Raw genomic sequence first — 17893 nt, 5'->3', positions numbered from 1 at the left:
CGCGATCGCTCCGTGCCCGTGCGGTCGCCTCGGGGCACGGGCCCGGGCCGGCGGAGCCACGGGTGGTCAGGGTCTCTGTCCGCTCCGTTCCTAGGTAAGAGAGGGAGGGAGAGCAGCTGCAGGCGCCACGTGCGGTGCCGCCTGCCTTGGAAGGCTTCCCGCGGCAGCGCTTGTCCTCTCTGGCGAGCGCTTTCGCAGCGGAGCACGGCGCTGTGCGGTTCCGTGCCGCTGTGCTGCGGGGCAGCGGCGGTGGGGGTTACGCCGAGACTGCAGCGTGTCCTCGAGACGTTCCCAAAAAGGGCTGTCTCTTAAGCGTATTATTGATGGGACCGGTAGTCGCATATGTTGCCCTGAGGCCTCTTGCCTGGCATAACAAGAGGATCATTTCCACACTATTTTGTGACCAAAGCGTCTTTATTTTGTGAGTGACTCCTGGCTCTTACAAGGTTGACTTGCACAGGTTACCTGAGAAACACTGCAGCCTGTTATAACGCAACATTGTGAGGGCAGATCTGACCTGCACAGAATACAAAGGCGAGCAAAAGATCAGCTCAGCGATGTTAAACCTGCTGGCACAGAAGAGTTAGCAGGGAGCAAACAGTGGCTAAGCCTTGTTCTCATTTGTCACCAATATAAATCTGGAGCGGTTTTCTTCGGGTCAATAGAGCTGCTTTGGCTTTTTACCACAGAGCAGAGAATATTATGGCCCTAGAGTTTATGCTGTGTTGCCCTCCAAAGAGCAGACAATCTTGACGGCGGGTTAACCATGATAGGGCACTCACCAAGTCTTACCCAGTAGGGAAATGGAAGGAAATGCCCCAAAAGTGTGGGGAGCAGACAGAGTTTTTAGCAGAAGCGCTTCCCGGTCTGTGCTTTAACCTGTGCCTCGATATAAAGCACGCTGTTGGGCAGACTAGGTGTGTGTTGGCTTTATTGCTGTGATAAGGCGGCCAGGAAGACAAGTAAGGCCTTTCCTGCTCACAGTTGGATGTTCCCTAGTGACTGGATCTGATGTTTGTGTAGGGGATGCTGGAGTGATTTTAGAGTACTGCTGTCTTCAAAGAGGAGCTTTTGAAAGACCGCTCACTAACACCAATACAGTCTATTGTGAAGCTGAAACTGTGTTTTCCCATTCCAGAGCTCAGCTAATCTGTTTTGGATTTTATCTTCACATAACTTTTGTTTGAAAACAGGAATGTTTTAATATTTAATAAGTTTTTTTGATCCAAGGGTAGTTAACAAGGAAGTATTGATTGTGTAATAGAAGTTCCTCTGTGCTCGTAGTAAGTGAGATGCAGTGCTTGGAACAAGAGGTCCACAAAGGCTTGCTTTCTGAGAAACCATGTAGAAATGGGTCTGTTTTACAGGGAATCACCTGGCAGCATGCTTTTCCTGAATGAACCGACCTGCTAGACAAATTTTTTTCCACGTGGTTTAGGAGTCATTGAGTCTGTGCAAAAATGCAAAGAAGACTTTAGTTCTGAGGCTGTCAGTTGCCGTGGCAATGCTGTTTCCCATGGATTTTGGTCCTGTCATAAGTGTGCTCTTTTTCTAACGTGATTTGGGAGTTGTGTGGTCCTCGGGGATGTTAGTGGCAGAGTTACTGGGATTCCTTCACCTTACCAGATTGATCTAACACTTTCCTAAAAGACACAGCAGATGCTCGTTGCCAGCTCTGGCCGCTGTTTCACATGCATCACAGATGATTCAGGGGAATTTTTTGGGAACAGTCCACAGATGTCACATCTTGGCAGGGAAATATAGGAGGAGAGAAATATGACTTTAGGGAGCTAAATATGAACTGTGCTTTCTAAGCATGTGGAGATAGCTCTTTAAAACCCTAAATTATAACAGAGGAAATGTAACATCTATGGCAAAAAGCAATTGGGGGGGAGGGGTGGGGAGAGAAAAAAAGAAAAGTACTTGTTTGTGCTTTACTGACTTGCCAAGTTTTGGTTCAGGGTGCAGTGTTCCTCTTGCCCACGTCGCTACTCGCAGATTCCTGACACCGCACAAGAAAGCATCGTGGTGCTGTGTGGGACGCGATCTTTGTGATGAGAGAAGCAGACCCCAGGAGTCAGATCCTGGGTTTAGCCGGCCCGTGTGCTGTGTCAGACACGTGATGCTGCGGCTTCTGCTCCAGTGTGTGTAGCGTGCTCCTTTTGTAAACTGTGAGTAGCCTTACTAGTGTCCTGATACAGCTCTGGCGTTTTCTAGAGGTCACAATCTACCGGTACCTCTCCTCCTCAGATGTAATTGGTTGGGTTCCTTCTTAGAGTGGACCATATGATCCATGGAAATATAAGAAACTCTCATTGTTACTTGTTTTTTTTCCTAAGCTTTAATGTCCTAGATTTTTTATAGACAGAAAAGAAACTATGTGCTCTGTTTAAAAGACATTGAGCCCGCACTTAGAAAGGGAGTTGAGCGCGATGATCCTGAACATCACCATTCCTAGCTTAAGGTGTCAAGTTCATAAGCTTGGGTTAGGTGCTTGTCTGGGTCAGCAGTGGGTAGCGGAATGTGCTTGAAAGGGTTTTCAGGAGGGTCCTGCAGGAGGACTTGTGCAGTCTATCTGGACATGTTGGAAGGGTGCGTCTGAAGTGCCAGCGTTTCCGAGCTTAGGCACCAGTGAACAGTGCTACATGGTGAAAACGGGGGCAGCAAACTGAATGAAAATTGGGTTTGGAGCTAAAAGTTATTTTTTTGAGCTAAGGGAAACATTCGCGCTTGCGTTTCTTTGGGATGCTAGTGACTCCTCTACAAGGTGCAGAGGCCTTCCAGAATTGATTCATTTCTGCTGCTTTAGAGCCAGAGATACCTTCTACCTACGGAATCTTTCATCTAAGCTGGTGGGCTGGATGGGGAACCATCTTCCCTAGTCTGGTGAGAATGGCAAGTGACTGTGAGGAGGCCTTGTTTAGCAGATTTTCTTAGTAACTGGAATCATGTAGTCATCGCTGGAAAATTGCCCCCGCACAAAGTGTTTTTGCTAATATTAACTTTAGTTCCATCTCAGCTCAATGGAGGGAAAAACTAGAAAGTGACATAAATTCAGCCGAGCTTGTCAAAGCTGTCAAATTACCACCTGATAAAGCTCCTACCTCCTAATGATTACAGCCATCAGCCAGAGAGGAAATGTATGCCAACGGGGCTTTCGAGCGACAGCGCCAGGGTTCAACATTGTTAGACTTTTAATGTAGTGTCATCTGGGGGCTCTTTGGCTTCAGTGGAGGGTGAAGCTCTGAGCAGAGTTATTTCTAAAAAAAAAAAAAAAAAAAAATTCCAAGGATGTAGACTAGCATACTGCCCCTCTCTTATCAGCCAGATTAATGCTGACCACTAAGTTTTAGGAAAGGTTGTCTTTGGTCCCATTTGTTAGTATTAGGAGTCCATAGAGATAATGTCTTTTCACGTGTAAAAGATGCTATTGATTTTCTGTTACTGTTGTCCTGAAATCTGCACAGTGTGTCTATGGAGCAGTGACAATCCTCCATCGCTAGCTTTATGGGAGAAGAATGGTTATTGAATCTCTTCCCATAAAATATAATCTCTTTCTCTCTTCCAGAATTTGCCAGCCCCTGTGGGAGTCCCTCATGTTATCTCTTTGAGAAAATTGATTTTTTTGTCTCCGCTTTGTACACTTGCGTTCAGTTTTATTTTTAATTTGGCTCACATGAGATGAAATGAAGGCTTCCCTAATGTTAAGAGTGCTTTGTCAGTGTTGTATTGCTTCTTTTTCATATAGATTAACACTTTCAGGATGTTTTAAAATAAAATAAAGATATTTGCTTGGCACAAATCTCTCTTGTTGTTGCTGGGAATTTTTTTACTCTGGGTGAGTCGTTGCCCTGCTCTTTCTTTCCAGGCAGGTCTGAGATACTGACAGCTTTTCAGCTGCTTACAGGTAAATTCGGGGTAAGTTTCTAGAGTCAACACAGGCTGATTGATTTCAGATGAACGACACCATAGCAGAGAACACAACTTGCAGTGCTGTCTGCTCAAGGAGCAATGGTCTTTGAATTCTGTCAAAGTTCAAAAATACTCTGTCAAATTTGTCCTTTCCTCTGTGTAGTAAATGACTGACTATGGGACTTTTTCCTTTCAGGGAGGAAACGGCAACATGAATTCATAGATGATGAGTAGGATGCCAAAGCCAGAGATGACAGTGCTCTTGAAGAAATGCTGGGTAGAACAAAAAGGTAAAAGGAACAGCTAATTGAGTGCATTTTGGAGCCTGCGGGACTTCATGTGTTACCTTCCCTCATGAGGCAAATGGCACACCCCCTCAAACCATAGCCAAGTCTTCTGAATTCCCTCCTCCTCCATTTTGCATGAAGTCCCAGTGACGCCCCTCACTCCTGACCTACTCTTTCTATGCTTAGGTCTTCCCCAAAGCTGCATTGTCTGTACCTAAAACCCCTGCGAGACTTGTACTTTTGAATGTGTCCTTGCATGCACACGCTTGAAGGTTCAGCAGCTGTCTCATCCCGACCTGCAGCTCACGCCGCCAAATTAGTCTAGCCATCATACCGGGTTGTCTGCTGCCATGTTTTGTGATGAGAACAAAAAGAGAAATAAGAGATGAACTCAACCAGTTAATTTGCAGCCAGTGCCATTCTCCTGAAGTGACGGTTCAGTGCAGCCATTGCCTATACTGTTTTCTGACTTAAACCCGGGCAGATACACACAGTTAAAATGTTTGGAATGCGTTGCAAACAGGTTGTCTCCACGAGGACTAAATTGCTTTCTGCCACTCTGATGCTTTTTACTGCATTTTGTGTTAATGCTGTTGAAATGCCCAAAGGAATCACTTCTTATTGGCTCTTTCATTCTGAGAAATTATCTCTGTAACTGAGGCGTGATAGTCCACTTGGGGACTTTGGGAAGTAAGAGGCAGATTTAATCACACCTGCAGAGAGCCATGCAGTAGAAGGGCCTTCGTTACACTCCTCCAATGGCAGCAGAAGTGGCTGAAGCAACTGACAAGCAAGAAAATCTTCATTAGTAACGTAGCTCTCCTTGGGATATTTTCATGCTTGTTTATGTAAGACTGACTTTAATCCCCCAAAAGTCAAAAGCAAACATTCTCCTTGAAAATGTTCCAGGTTTGTAGTAATTATCTGCATGTTGCCCCCTGCCTCTCAGCTTTTTCTGGCAGCCAGTGTATGGGACAGAAGGGCTTTTCTGTGGCAAACAGGAGATCTTGCCAGTACGAGAAGCAGGATGAGGTGTGAATGGTTGAGAGAGAGAGATATAAAAGTAACAGTTCTGTTCTGCTGGAAGTGTCGTCTTCAGAACAACAATCGGGGAGGAATTTGCTATAGTTTAGGTATTGGTGCCAGTTGTAATTTTTATGTGCTTAAACTGTTTCTGATCAAGACATGGTCTGTCAAACAGACCATTGTGCAGGGCAGGGTTAAGGCTTTTGAATGTGCTAACAACACAGACTTTCCTGAAGATCATTAGTGCAGTTTTGACAGTGTCAGAAGTTATTTCTTCAGGCTTCATGCTGCTAAGAAATCTTCTGAAAAATCTAGCAATTCCGTATGCGCACCGGGTGTCTGGGAAGGGAGACGCTGGCTTTCTGTTGACCTTGGCACCTCGTTGGTTCGCACTAAAGTGCGTTTCCTGCAGTAGTATAGCTTAAACCAGCTCACTCGGTGTCTTTGGATCCTTTCAGCCAAGTGCATAAAGAGCCTGTCATGAGGACAGGCCTGCATTAGGGCATCGCTTTCCTCTGTCAGAAGCTGTTTTCAGAACACGTAGAGCTTGCCAGAAAGCCAACCTTTTACACTTTGAAGATGAGAAACATATAGGAATTACAGATACCATTTTCCATGGACAGCCCTCTGGATTTCGTGCAGTGTTGGTGGCTGGAGGCTGGGAACCTATATTCCCTACCAGCTCTTCTCTCTCCAAAATCAGCCTCCAACTTGCCTCCAGTAGAATAGGTCTCTGAGGAGGAGTCAATGACTTCTCCTACTATGTCAGTGAGAATATTATTTGGGCTCAATACTGCGGTTTAATTTTGCCTCTATTTGGTAAAATACTTTCCCATTGTTGCCATGATAAGGAGCTGCTCTGGATGCTACAGGATGTCCTAAAATCCTTGTTATGTTTAGGCCACATGATGTCACAGGGGAAGAACAACACAGGATTCAACTCTTTTGGTGAAAAAGTAGTAATTTGTCCTATGTCATTTGGGAAATGTAACCATGTTTGAAATGTTGTATGAAATACAGATTGGTTTTTTGAAATGGTCATAACTTGCATAAGCTATCATAGTTAAAATATATGATGATATAATTTTTAGTTTAATAACACCAGAGCTGAGAATTCAGGCATACTTAAAATAGTAATTAGCAAATTTCTGCTGTTGTCAATCCGTATTTTGGAAGATCTGATAGTTTTGTTCATTCTTTTTCTGCATATGTGTATGTTAAGGCTGTTGGTGTATTATTCAGCTATTTCCATAGACTCGGATGCAAATCTGTTATGCTCTTTGAGTTTCGAAATTCTTCACCATCAATCTGGAAAGCTTTAAGTCTGCTAAAATTGGAGTATGGTCAGTGTTGGCAAGGAGCTGTGTCCTTACGGTTGTGCCAGTTCCCCAGAGCCAGGACGTGTAGCTGTTCCCTGTTCTTCCCGCTTGCTGTTCGGGGCCCTGGAGCCCAGCCAGTGCGGCTCAGTGGTGGACCACAGCACTCTGTGAGTCCGGCATCACAGCAGGCTGGGCAAAACAGAGAACGGGGAGTTGTTTTTCACTATTTGCTGCAGTTTTGACAAAGAGCACTATATACATGTTATTTTACTATTCATGCCACTAAACGTTAGCTCAGGGAAGATGCGTGGTGCTATTGCTTTAAGGTGGCTAGTGGCCACTAGCTGTCCTCAGCATCGCCTCTGCCAGCTCGGCATCACAGCACGTGCTGTCAACTCAGCAGTGGCTGGAAAGCTCAGATAGGACCAGATTTGGCATCAGCGTAATCACTTCTGCAGGCGTTGTGCTTTCGATGTTGCCAACTCCTCACTGTTTCTTCTTTCTTCCAGCACGTGGTATTTTATATGACCCTGAGGTTAGACAGTCGCCTACTAGACTAGCTTATGTTTCTTTGGCTTTCTCCCTCAGTCTTGTCAGCATTCAGGTTTTCAATTGCAGGGGAGCACTGGGAAATAAGTATTCTGTTTTGCTTGCTGTCCTGCTAACGCTTTAGCTTGCTGGAGTTAGTGAGAGATGGCAGCAGTGGAAGTTAGTGTACTGTTAGTCATTCAGGTGACATGGTCTGATAGACAAAGCTCTCGAGCTAGTAAAGGAGGATGCTCATCTGAGAGAGAGTGGCATCCAGTTGTTCAGGGTTGTGTAGCCTCACCTTACCACTTGATGCAAATTCTCTTACTCAAACGCAGGTGGAACTTTTCAAAGGACCTAATGTTATGTTCGTGTTTAGCCTATGTCTTGCAAGCGTACAAGAAAGGAAGGTGAATCACTCACTTGTATACTTTGATCTTAAAGTTTAGCATTATTCCTTTTCTGGAAGTGGTTTATCAGACAAAATTTCTTAGTCATTGTAGTTGAAGATCTAGCCCTCAATGTCAGAGGCAAGGCAGTTCAAGGAGATGCAGTTAGAATTCCTCCATCTTTGAAATATTTGATTTGGCATAGAATATTTCATGGACTCATCAATGCATTTTAGTAAGACCATATTGCGTATCAGAGGCTGTTACTACAGTTGTTGTTACTAGAAGGTAGGGCTCAAGGTTTTCTGGTTTTGTTTGTGGGGTTTTTTGGGGTTTGTTTTGGGTTTTTTCCCCCCAAGAAATTGCGGACATTTTTGACTAGTACAGGTTAGTTCCTCAGATGAGCCATGGACAACCTTTCACTGTAACTTTGGGTGTTTTAATCCAGATGCTTGCTTTTAACAAACTTGCTATGAACCATACAAGCACCTTTTGTGCAGATAAACTTTCAGTATCGCTACTGAGAATATAAGTTGAAATTTTGATTCTGTGGAAGTTATGATGAGTATATTAATATCTGCCACATAATTCGTCTGCTTCCAATGATACTCGTCTTAAGTAAAAATTCGCCCTTTTTGAATAAAAGCTGGCAACTGACTGGCATAAAATAAACAAGGTATTTTTAGAGACAGACAGTGTAGCTTCTCTCATAGTAGATGGTGGATACCTACCACTAATGCACTGCTTGCTTTATGGGATTAGTGTGGCTAATGAGTTGTTTGTAATAGTTTAGTAAATAAGGGCTTTTGTAGAGTCAGTGCACAAGGAGGAAAACGCTGAGAAGTCGCCATCGTGATCTGGGATATTTTTCTTTGAATGCCATTACACCAGTTACTCCTGGTGAAGGATGAACAGTATTTTGAGCATTTCTTAATCATTGTTGCCTGTAGAAAACTTATTTTTATTGGTAGTACCTACCTGGCCACTGTGAACGAAAATCCCTCAGGGAGAAAAACTGTCATTGATTGAGGTACAGTGGCTCTAAGAGTCTAGTTCAGTAAGCACGAGGCCGTCGTGCGCCTCATTTTCCCAAAGAAGTGAACGCTTTGGTATTAATTAAACTCTTTTCAGTCTGTACAGCATTGTAACCTTTCTCTTATGCATTTTAGGGCTTGCACCATGTAAAAAGTCAAATATGCTATCTGTGTGACTCCAAGGTAAAGAATTGGGGTAAAATTATGTATGTTCTTGAAATGAAAGAGACTTGCAGCGCTTGTCAGCATGTCATGTGGCCCAAAGGACTGACAGTTCAAGTGTGGAGGTGTTGTTCAGCTGCAGTTCCTAGACTCTCAGCAAAGGAGAGAGCTCTGTCTTTCTCAGTCCGTCTCGAAGTCTTTGGTGGTGAGGTGGCTTCTAACCTGGTGCTTTCAACAGGCCTTCCACCGTGTGCAGTTTGCATAGGTTGTTTCCAAATAACTGCTACATGCTGCTAAAACCATCTTGGTTTTGCTGTTTAAGCCTCTCCCTGTACATAAGCAAGCCACGCAGCTGGCTCTGGGCTGTTTGTGTAGCGTTAGTACTACTCCGTAGCTGCCATCGTTAGAGGAACAGGCTAACAGATGTAGCTTGCCCTGTCTTCTAAGAGCAGCCAATCTGATGTGTATGTACTGGTTTCAGCAGGTCGAGAATCCCAGGCTGCATGATCCACGTACAAGAGGAAAGACTGCTTACAGAGGGGAAGGGCAGTTTGAGTCAGGTGTCTGAAAACACTCGAGTTCAAAACGGACCTGAGTTGCAGTTCTTGTTTTAAGAAGGTATCTTTACGTGCCGAGTGTACGCCTTGGAGCGTTCACCTTCCTAACCACTGTAACTGCTATCTGACCTGGCTTGAACTTGAAGTGGGTGCTTCTCACCCTGTGCTCGTTTTTCCTGGGTGTCCAGTCAGCTGGCTAATGATACTGGATTTAAACTTCTCAGATGTGAGAGGTTTAAATCTCAGTGGGAGAGAGGTGTAAACCACATGTTCATGCATTGCTGGCATGAAGAACTTCAGCGATTCAGCACCTCCCTTAATGAGAGAGTGTGTCTCCTATGTGAGGAAGGGAGCAGGACAGAGCTGTGTGGGATTCCACGTTGCAAGGAGCTTCCCAGTAATGACGATACATACACAGAGGCCTTTTGCCTCTCGCGTCTTAAATGGCACAAGAAAGGAAGAAATGTTTTCTGAGCAAACAAATGGCCAAATGAGGTGGGAAGTATTTTATTTCCAAAGTTCCGGGATTATTATAGACAATAAGCCATTTGTTAAAAGCAAGCCTTTACGTTCTTTCTGATTTCATACCTGAAACTTTGTGGTTACTCTGCGTAACTGGAAGTCTCTGTGCTGACACGATTGTGTCACATAACATTGGCCGTTGTAGTGAGCCGATTCCATTACTGGCACTTACACCTTTGTATCGTTCGTGCAAAACATAATTGTTTGGATTGTGATGGGTGCTTGAGGTTAGGGACATAATTTCATCCCCCACGCTTTCACCTTAACTGTAAGGGCTTAATGCCAAATACACCAGAAGTAAGTGCAGTCCTTAGATTATACTCCTAATCAGCACTTAAATTCACAGGCAGACCTTGTAGATCCATTTCTGAAATGTGCTCTTCAGGCTTGTCATCCAGGTGACTGCCCTCTTCCATTGATCCCATACTAATTTCTGCAACTAAGATGTTTACTTTTTATACTTCTAGTTGATTTTGATCAATCGGTAATCCTACGGAAGAATTATCTTCTAGTTTTAATACTATTATAAAACTACTTAATTTTTTTTAGGCAGTAAGAGGTGTTATAAAAATTGACGTTGTACAACACTAGGTCACAGGTTTTACTGTTTAATCAGAGATCGAAGTTGAAAGACATCATTCCAAGTATAAAAGCTAATTCCAATATTAATAATTCTCTTACCAGCTAGAAAGAAGTAATGTTATGCATAATTCTTTTCTTTAGGAGCGCTTGGTAATTTTGAATGCATCTCCCACTCTAAGGAGTCAGTGGAAGTTATTTTAAGCTGCATTTTGTGGTTACTATAGGTGAGTTGGTAGTACGTATCTAATCCTTGGGCGGTGCTATAGTGTTGTGCAGTGTTGCATGGCAAGGTCTTTTCAGCACCGTGAGAATGGCAGTTGTGGTCATTTGGAGTAAATTTTAAAATGTGCGTGATGGGCTGTTCATAGATGTAAGCACAGATAAAGAGAAGGTTGTGGACTTCATGTAAATATTCAGATGAGGTTATGCTAACTTATGTTTTTGGAAGATATTGTGCATCGTTTCCCTGGCAGAAATAGCCCTTTAGAGAAACATTAAATATAGACTGATGCTGTCAAAAAAAGAGAATGCAGATCACTTAACATCGAAAGTGACACTTTGTAAGGACCTTTTTCAATTTATAGTTCAATAAAAAGGGTAATCTGTGTGGGGATATTCTGTCCTTGCCTACAATTCTGCAGTTCTGACAGGATCACGTTCCTGGTTTTACCTTCATGCTGTCCCAGGCTGAAATACTTAATATTTAACACTCTGGGTTCTATAAATAATTGACGTGCCTGTCTAGGCAACTGAAGATCGGCAGCAAATTGTATTGTTGTTGAATAATAGGGGGGTTCTGCATTCTTTACTCCTTTACATCTTAATTTTCACTCTGCTACTGAGAGCGTAGGAACTGATGTACTCCACTTCAGGAAAAAAAAGTATTGCTGTTCCAGTCCTTCAGGGGAGGAAGTTCAAGGGAAAGTCAAGAACTCGCAAAGGAAACCATTTAAGTAAAGACTAGCTATTTCTGCATCTTTTCTGCATATACTGTTTGTATATATTTCTCCTTCTGTGCAACTCTTGTGGGTCATATGGGAAAGAATTGTTTTAATGGTTAGACAAGGTTTAGGCAAATCTAGAAAGAAAACTCTGCTCTATAGCTAAAACTAATGAGAAAATACTAAAACAATAATTTTTGTTTATAAGAACTACTGCGTATCCTTGATGACAGAGAAGAAAGGTTTTGTGTAATAAGGCATCAGACAGGCACATGAGATAATTTGAGTAGCTGCACTGCCATAGTACCACTGTAAGCAAATCACAATTGATTCTAGTTTGTGATACTGGAATTATACTTCCATTTGGTTTATCTATTCATAAATAATGATGAAAAAAGTCTGGGAAGTTCCTTCTCATTGTAAATTTGTAGCATGGCAGAACCCAGTCACAGTGGAGTCCTTTAAAGATTTGAGATAATGATTTCAACAATAATGCTTTTTAATTGAAAGCGCGAGCGCTCTATTGTTTGTTAGCAATGCTTCCGTGTTACGTGTACACAGAATAAATCACAGGAGTGTATGAATGAAGACTTGGTTTGGTAACTCCAGGACAGGTTTTTGGGCCGAGGGCAGAGCCTGGGTGGTGCTGTCATCAGAAGTTCCTCAGGAGCAGGCTGACTCAGTTAAATTTGACTTTGCCTCTGGCTTGCAGTTCCTGAATCTATGTGGCTTTGAACACCTTCTGCCTCTGTTACCATCATCAATTTCTCTTCCTCAGGTTCTCCTTTTGTTCTTCCGTCGTCATCTTCCATTACTCACTCTTCTGTTTTCAGTGCCTGAGGCTGACATTTTCATACCTTACTGACTACAGTTTGGCTCCTAGATCCATATTTATTCAGTTAATATGGACAGCAGTCCAATTTCGGAGGAGTTAAGTATCCTGGAAAAGACATTTGTTTAAAAGTAGGAACAGAAATTTGGGAGCATACCTTTAGGGATCTTAGACTTAAACATACTTTCCCGTTATTATTTGCTTCAACTATCGCTAGAGATCTGATATCAAACTAACCTGAAGCTTATGCTATCTTGTACATGTTGAGGGGAAAATAAGAATTATGGAAAATGGCCTTTTCCTCAAGTAATATAGGTTACTCTATAGGTTACTGTATGGGTTTCTGCGCACGCTGTCGGCTGGGATTCAACGAGCTGGCGCTGCCACCTTTGTCGAGCAGCATTTCCTGACCAGTCCCGAGCTGGGAGCTGTTCATCCACTGCCCAGAACAGGGCCAGCTATGTACCAACATTGTGCACGATAGCTTGCGTTACTGATTGTTCGTAGCATTTGTACTTTCTTCTTGCTTCTTAAGCAGTAAGTGCAGTTTTGCACACTAGCAGGGGAGAGGGGTTAGGATGGGGGGGAAGACATTTCCAGAGAGCAGCAGCCAGGCTACGCAGCTTGTTACAGGACGATGACAGGTTAAAAAAAAAAAAAAATTAAAAAAAAAAAAATCCTTCCATGTACCTTATTGAAGACTGCACTAAAATTGTAAGTGAGGCTACCATGGATGACAATCATATTATCTCCTTAAACTAAATAACTTGATTGTCTTATAACAGAAAGCAAAGAGAAATGTCCTGAATATACTGGAGGAAATTGTCTTTACTAAATCTAGCCCAGCATTTATGAGCATTGTATATATTATTTGATTTTGCCAGAATTACATAAACAGCGGGGGGAAAAATTGTTAACGTAAGTTGACTACCAGAGTAAATCACAGCCTGATTTTTCTTTTTTTCTGGCTAAAATTAGAATTTGATATAATGGTCAGCAGACATTTTCTTTAATTTTTGAGGCGTAATTTCTAATAGCTAATCCAAACGAATTGGAGAAAGTTGCTGCAGAACTGAAAAAACAAATTATCTGAATTTTATGGTGACTTACTGGTAAATCACCTTAGTTGGAAGCTTTAATTTACCTCATATTTCAGTTTTTTCTCCTCTGACTGGCTTATGAGTGTATATTAGAGCAAAATAATTGTTATTTTCTTAGTGCCACCAGGGTGCTTGGAGCACGAACCGAAGTGAAGACAGAACCTGGCCTGTTCTCGTAGGGAAATAAAGGACTAAGGACCGCAGAGGAAGCAACATCGGGGCTTGTGGCAGAGGCAGCATGCCGTAGTGCACAGCGTGGCAGGCGTTCTCCCCTGGCATTGCTGGCTGCAGCAATATGCTGGAGGTTGGCACCCATGTAAGTCAGTTTGAAGTTGTACCAGAATAAATGGGGCTCCAGCACTGCAGCCCCCGCAGGCAGCCACTTGTTTCCCTTCTGGACTCGGTGCCAGTGCAGAGGAACAAAGCATTTTTGCCCTTGTTCTTGGTTTGACAGGTAAATACTGTGTTTAGTGTTGAGGCTGCTGGCTTAAATATCTACAAAACCTTTATGAGGCTTTGCACAGCAAAAACATCTTTCCTCCAGGGTCCATTAAAATGGCTTAGGCTCTGGAGTTATGCTTCGGTTTAGTCTGGTGTGAATTCCCTATAGCCAACAGAGTTTTACTAGAGATTATTTGAATGTAGTGTTTGTATTTCTGAGGGAAATAAATGGGCTCAGAGCTGCAGAAGGAACGGGGAGAAGAATGTATCCGAACCCCAGAAGACTGAAGACGACCGAGTTCAGCCTCCTGCTAGGGTAGTACACAGTTTCATCCCTTCCGAGTGTAACCCAGTATCTTTAGTTTCTGGTAATGTATATTCTTCTTCAACTTCCACACATCATTTTGGGCAAGTTATTTGGATGGCAGAGCACTAAACAGAGTGTACTTCTCTGGAGAACCTTTCTGAAGAAATGCATGTTTTGGGATATTTACCTGGTTTTGATGAACTTGGGAATTGGCAATTATACTTCACAAATGCAGTGAAGTATTATGAAGTAACGGTGGATTTACACATACACATTGACTTGGTTAAGTCTTGGGTTTATTCCTAGAAGAAGTAGCTTTTGATTCTGTAAGTGGAGAGAGGAAAGAGCAAAACCATTTCATTTCTATCATTGTGAGGGTTTTTTTTTTAAGCATGTCTATTCACGCTTTCAAGAGTATTTTTGTAAAAACACTTGGCATTCCTTGCTTCTAAATCATGGAGTAACTTTGTGCAAACAATTTGAAAGAAATGGGGTTCCAACATTGTCATTATAGCTATTAAAACTGTCTGAATTGTTTTGCTTTTTGATGCTTGCCATAGCAACGGTGGATGTATAATTTGCTGAATATCCATAACAGGATATTTGAATATATTCTTTACAGTTTTACTTCTGCATATAACTAAGCATGCCAAATCATCACATTAACCCAATTAACCAAGCCAGACCCACATCTGCCATGGAATGACAATGAAGATTTTTTTTTTAAAGAACTTCGTATTTTACCTCCCTCTTAACAAAAAAATCCCCAAACGCTGGACATCAGAATAGCAGCAGCTTTTATCAGCCTGCTGTTAAAAGTTATTCATGATTGAGACTGCAGACACTCCTGGCACACTTACTTTCTTGCCGCTTATCAACTGGAGGTAGCTCTGTGTTTGTGCCCCTAGAAAGGTAAGACCGAGTCAGTTTATCCCGTACCATACGTGCACAGCATCTTCTGCTGTTCAGTACCTCTGTGCCTTAATAGCGATTAGACCTTTGATTTTTCAACAATGAGGAGCTGGGAAACTTGAAAGATGCCAGCAGCACTTCAATTCACATGGCTTCTTTCTTATCATTTTATTGCACAAGGAATTAAATGAAAATATTTGGGACTTTTGGCATGTTTGATGAAAAATCCATGTTCAAATAGCATCCGTAATATTACATAGATCACATTGCTGTAATAACCTATATGCTACTGTTAAAATTATGTATGGATTCAGGTATATAAGATTCAGTTTATTAGGGTTTTTTTCTCCTGGTAGAAAAGCTTCTGTTGGGGAAGAGAATGAGTTCATTAGCCGTATGTAGCAGAGTTTATACACTACTTCAATAACCCCTTAAAAATGCCTTATTTGTCCTCATCTACACAAATTCTCATCGTCTTTACGGACCGGGAAGGATCTAGAAAGCCAGGTGGTGCTCCCGAAGACACTTCACGGCGCAGGTCACACACTACTGTAGAGCCAAGGTAGGTTGTGTTAGTTCTGGAAGTGGAGCTATTGCCAACCAGTTCGGTGGAAGTTCCTCCTTCCCCAGACTGTAACGGCTGAGAGGAGGCAGCTGGTGTCCTAAACAACCTTGTCAATCAGACCACATGGACCTCATTACTCTAATGAGCCATAGAAGCACATAAGGAACTACTTGAGCTTTGGAGAGAAGAAAGAGATGGACACTGTCATGCACACATGTAGCTGATTTTGCATTTAATCATGTTTCCCGGTGATCTCAAGGTCTAACCCCATGTGGAGTACCTTATGGTTATTTGTTCTCAAGAGTATGTAGGTGAATAATGCAGCGAGGGCTATGACCGAAATAAACGTTTGTGCTCATCTCCCTGAAAAGAACGGAAAGACTGTTTGTGGCAACAGTTGCCATCTACGTACTTGGGAGCGGCCTGGGTCCCTGTTTGCATTTCAGCCACAAGCACCGGTGTCTGCAAAACCGAACCCGAATAGCTCTCCGACATTATTGTATTTGGTAGCAGAGTGAGAATCTTTGTAACTCGGAGGAGATGCGTTAGCTCCACCATTTCTCTCATCTCCTTTTCATTACGTAGTCTTGCCTGAATATCCAAGTGGAAGCTCGAGCCCCTTCTGAATACCAGCCTGAGGTTAGTGTTGGGCAGGAGCCCAACATGCCAGGAGATAAGCTGGTTCAGAGGAGACAGGCAGTGGGTGGGATTGGCACCCTGAAGGCACTGCAGGCTATGCTGCTTGGCTAAGCCAGTTGCTCAATTCTTGCTGAAGAAGAGATAGCAAGGCAGGTCTGTCTGTAGGGGGTAGGCACTGGCACCTGCCACTCCCCATGGAGCGCTGGGAATGAGCTCAAGGTGGGCTAGCCCTCTGTGTCTTGGTAAGATGTCACCTAAACATCTGACACTTGCATCAGGAAATTGACTTCCATCTCAAGTGCAGAGGGTTACCTATTTTAATCTAGTATTCTGTTTTTGCCATAATGCAAACTGTGAGGAGCACCAACTGTACAGCTGCCTCGTGTCTCTGCTAAGCGTACGGATCATTTCGGAAGAATATCCAAGGAGAGACATGAATTCCCTAGAACTCATCAAGAAAATGATAGCTCTTTGCCAGTGTGGCAACTAGAAAAGTTTCCAGCATATCTTGAACAGCTGAAGGGAACAATTATCTCAGCTGATCCTGTAGCTGCATTATTATTTGCGTGTATTCATAGGACAGAGTATACTAGATAGCTTTATGACCGTTGGGAGTGAGCCTGTCATTCTAGAGCCTCTTCATCAATGTGCCTTTCACGCTCCATGAGATTAGCAGCCGCTGAAAATAGGAAAAAGGAATTTTCCTTTCTTCTGTCTTAGAAGAGACCCATCACACCATACTCCTCTTTCGTCTTGGCTCGGAAATAGCTTCGGTCCTTAGCAAAACCAGCGTGCCAACAGGTCTTCTTAAAGAAGTTCCACTCTCATGAGGATCTAAGGGAAAATATCCTTTTTGTGTGTTTAGTCACGCACATCAAAGGAAACAACCGTTTCAATCTCCATTTGCATTGTGCAGGCATTAGATGTGGTCCAGTTACACGGAGCTCTGCTTGAGAAGGCAGAAGTGCCAGTACTCTTCAAGCTTTGACGGAGATGGGGAGAAAAGTCGGCCAGGCAAATAATATATCACTCTTCCAAGGCACCTTCCCTTTTTCAAAGGACGGAGCGTTGGTTTTGCAGGAGACTCTCTACAGCAAAAGCTCCTTGACGTCCCGATCCTGAGGTGGCGTGCTGCAGGCCAGGTGGTATACGCCATGAGGGATCTGTACAGCTGCAAACCGTCACCCTTTTTCTCATAGAATGTGTGAGTGCTCCTCGCAGACTCATTCCCATATGATCTGCAGGGCTCCCTCAGACTTTCTACATCTCATTGGCAACGATAACTGGGTTCTCTTTGCAGGTCACAAATCCTCACCTCGTCGGCTGCGTACCGTGCCGAGAACAGCTTTTTCTCCCCAAGCATCCTGCTGTCCACCCCAAAGTGCTCTGGTTGTGGAGGAGGGCCTACAGAACTTTGACTTTTCAGCAGTCTTGAAAAAGCGGGGGAAATAACCTTTGCAGCCCTGCTGCTGTCGTTTAGGTCAGTTAAATAGCATGGCGCTTTGTAATTTTAAAAAGGGGGGGTAGAGGGTCAGGCTGTGTGCGCTCCCCCCCAGCAGCGTTGAGGATCATCCTAGGTGGGCAGTCTGATCAGAACACGTGGGGAAAGGCGGGTTCAGCACTAACGTTATCAGAAGATGGTACAAAATGCTGCATTTCCAGATACCCCCTTTTAAGAAAACAGTTCTTGCAAATGTCTCGGCTTGAGGTTTTGTTTGCTCACTTGAGGGAAAATCGCAGCTTCTAACTTCCCTTTCCAGTGCGGTGTCCCTTGAGGCCTTTGACGAATAACCGCGCGCCAGACCGCCCGTGACTGGGGAGCCCCTCGGCAGCGGCCC

The 17893-nt window shown here is 43.4% G+C and overlaps 1 long non-coding RNA gene across 1 annotated transcript in view; it reads left to right on the top strand.

The window, feature by feature from the left end:
• The first annotated feature begins 4108 nt into the window (after window positions 1-4108).
• The window catches only part of LOC109279321, a 37068-nt gene continuing 23283 nt past the window's right edge, over window positions 4109-17893 (top strand). The window contains exon 1 of the long non-coding RNA XR_002086124.1: window positions 4109-4202. This is a non-coding gene — a long non-coding RNA (uncharacterized LOC109279321). The remainder of the gene's footprint in view (window positions 4203-17893) is intronic.

This window comes from Aptenodytes forsteri, unplaced genomic scaffold (genome assembly GCF_000699145.1).
Source record: "Aptenodytes forsteri isolate BGI_AS27 unplaced genomic scaffold, ASM69914v1 Scaffold16, whole genome shotgun sequence".
In the NCBI taxonomy this organism is placed as follows: Eukaryota; Metazoa; Chordata; class Aves; order Sphenisciformes; family Spheniscidae; genus Aptenodytes; species Aptenodytes forsteri.
Note: the sequence above shows the minus strand (reverse complement) of the source record. Positions and strands in the feature narration are given on the sequence as shown.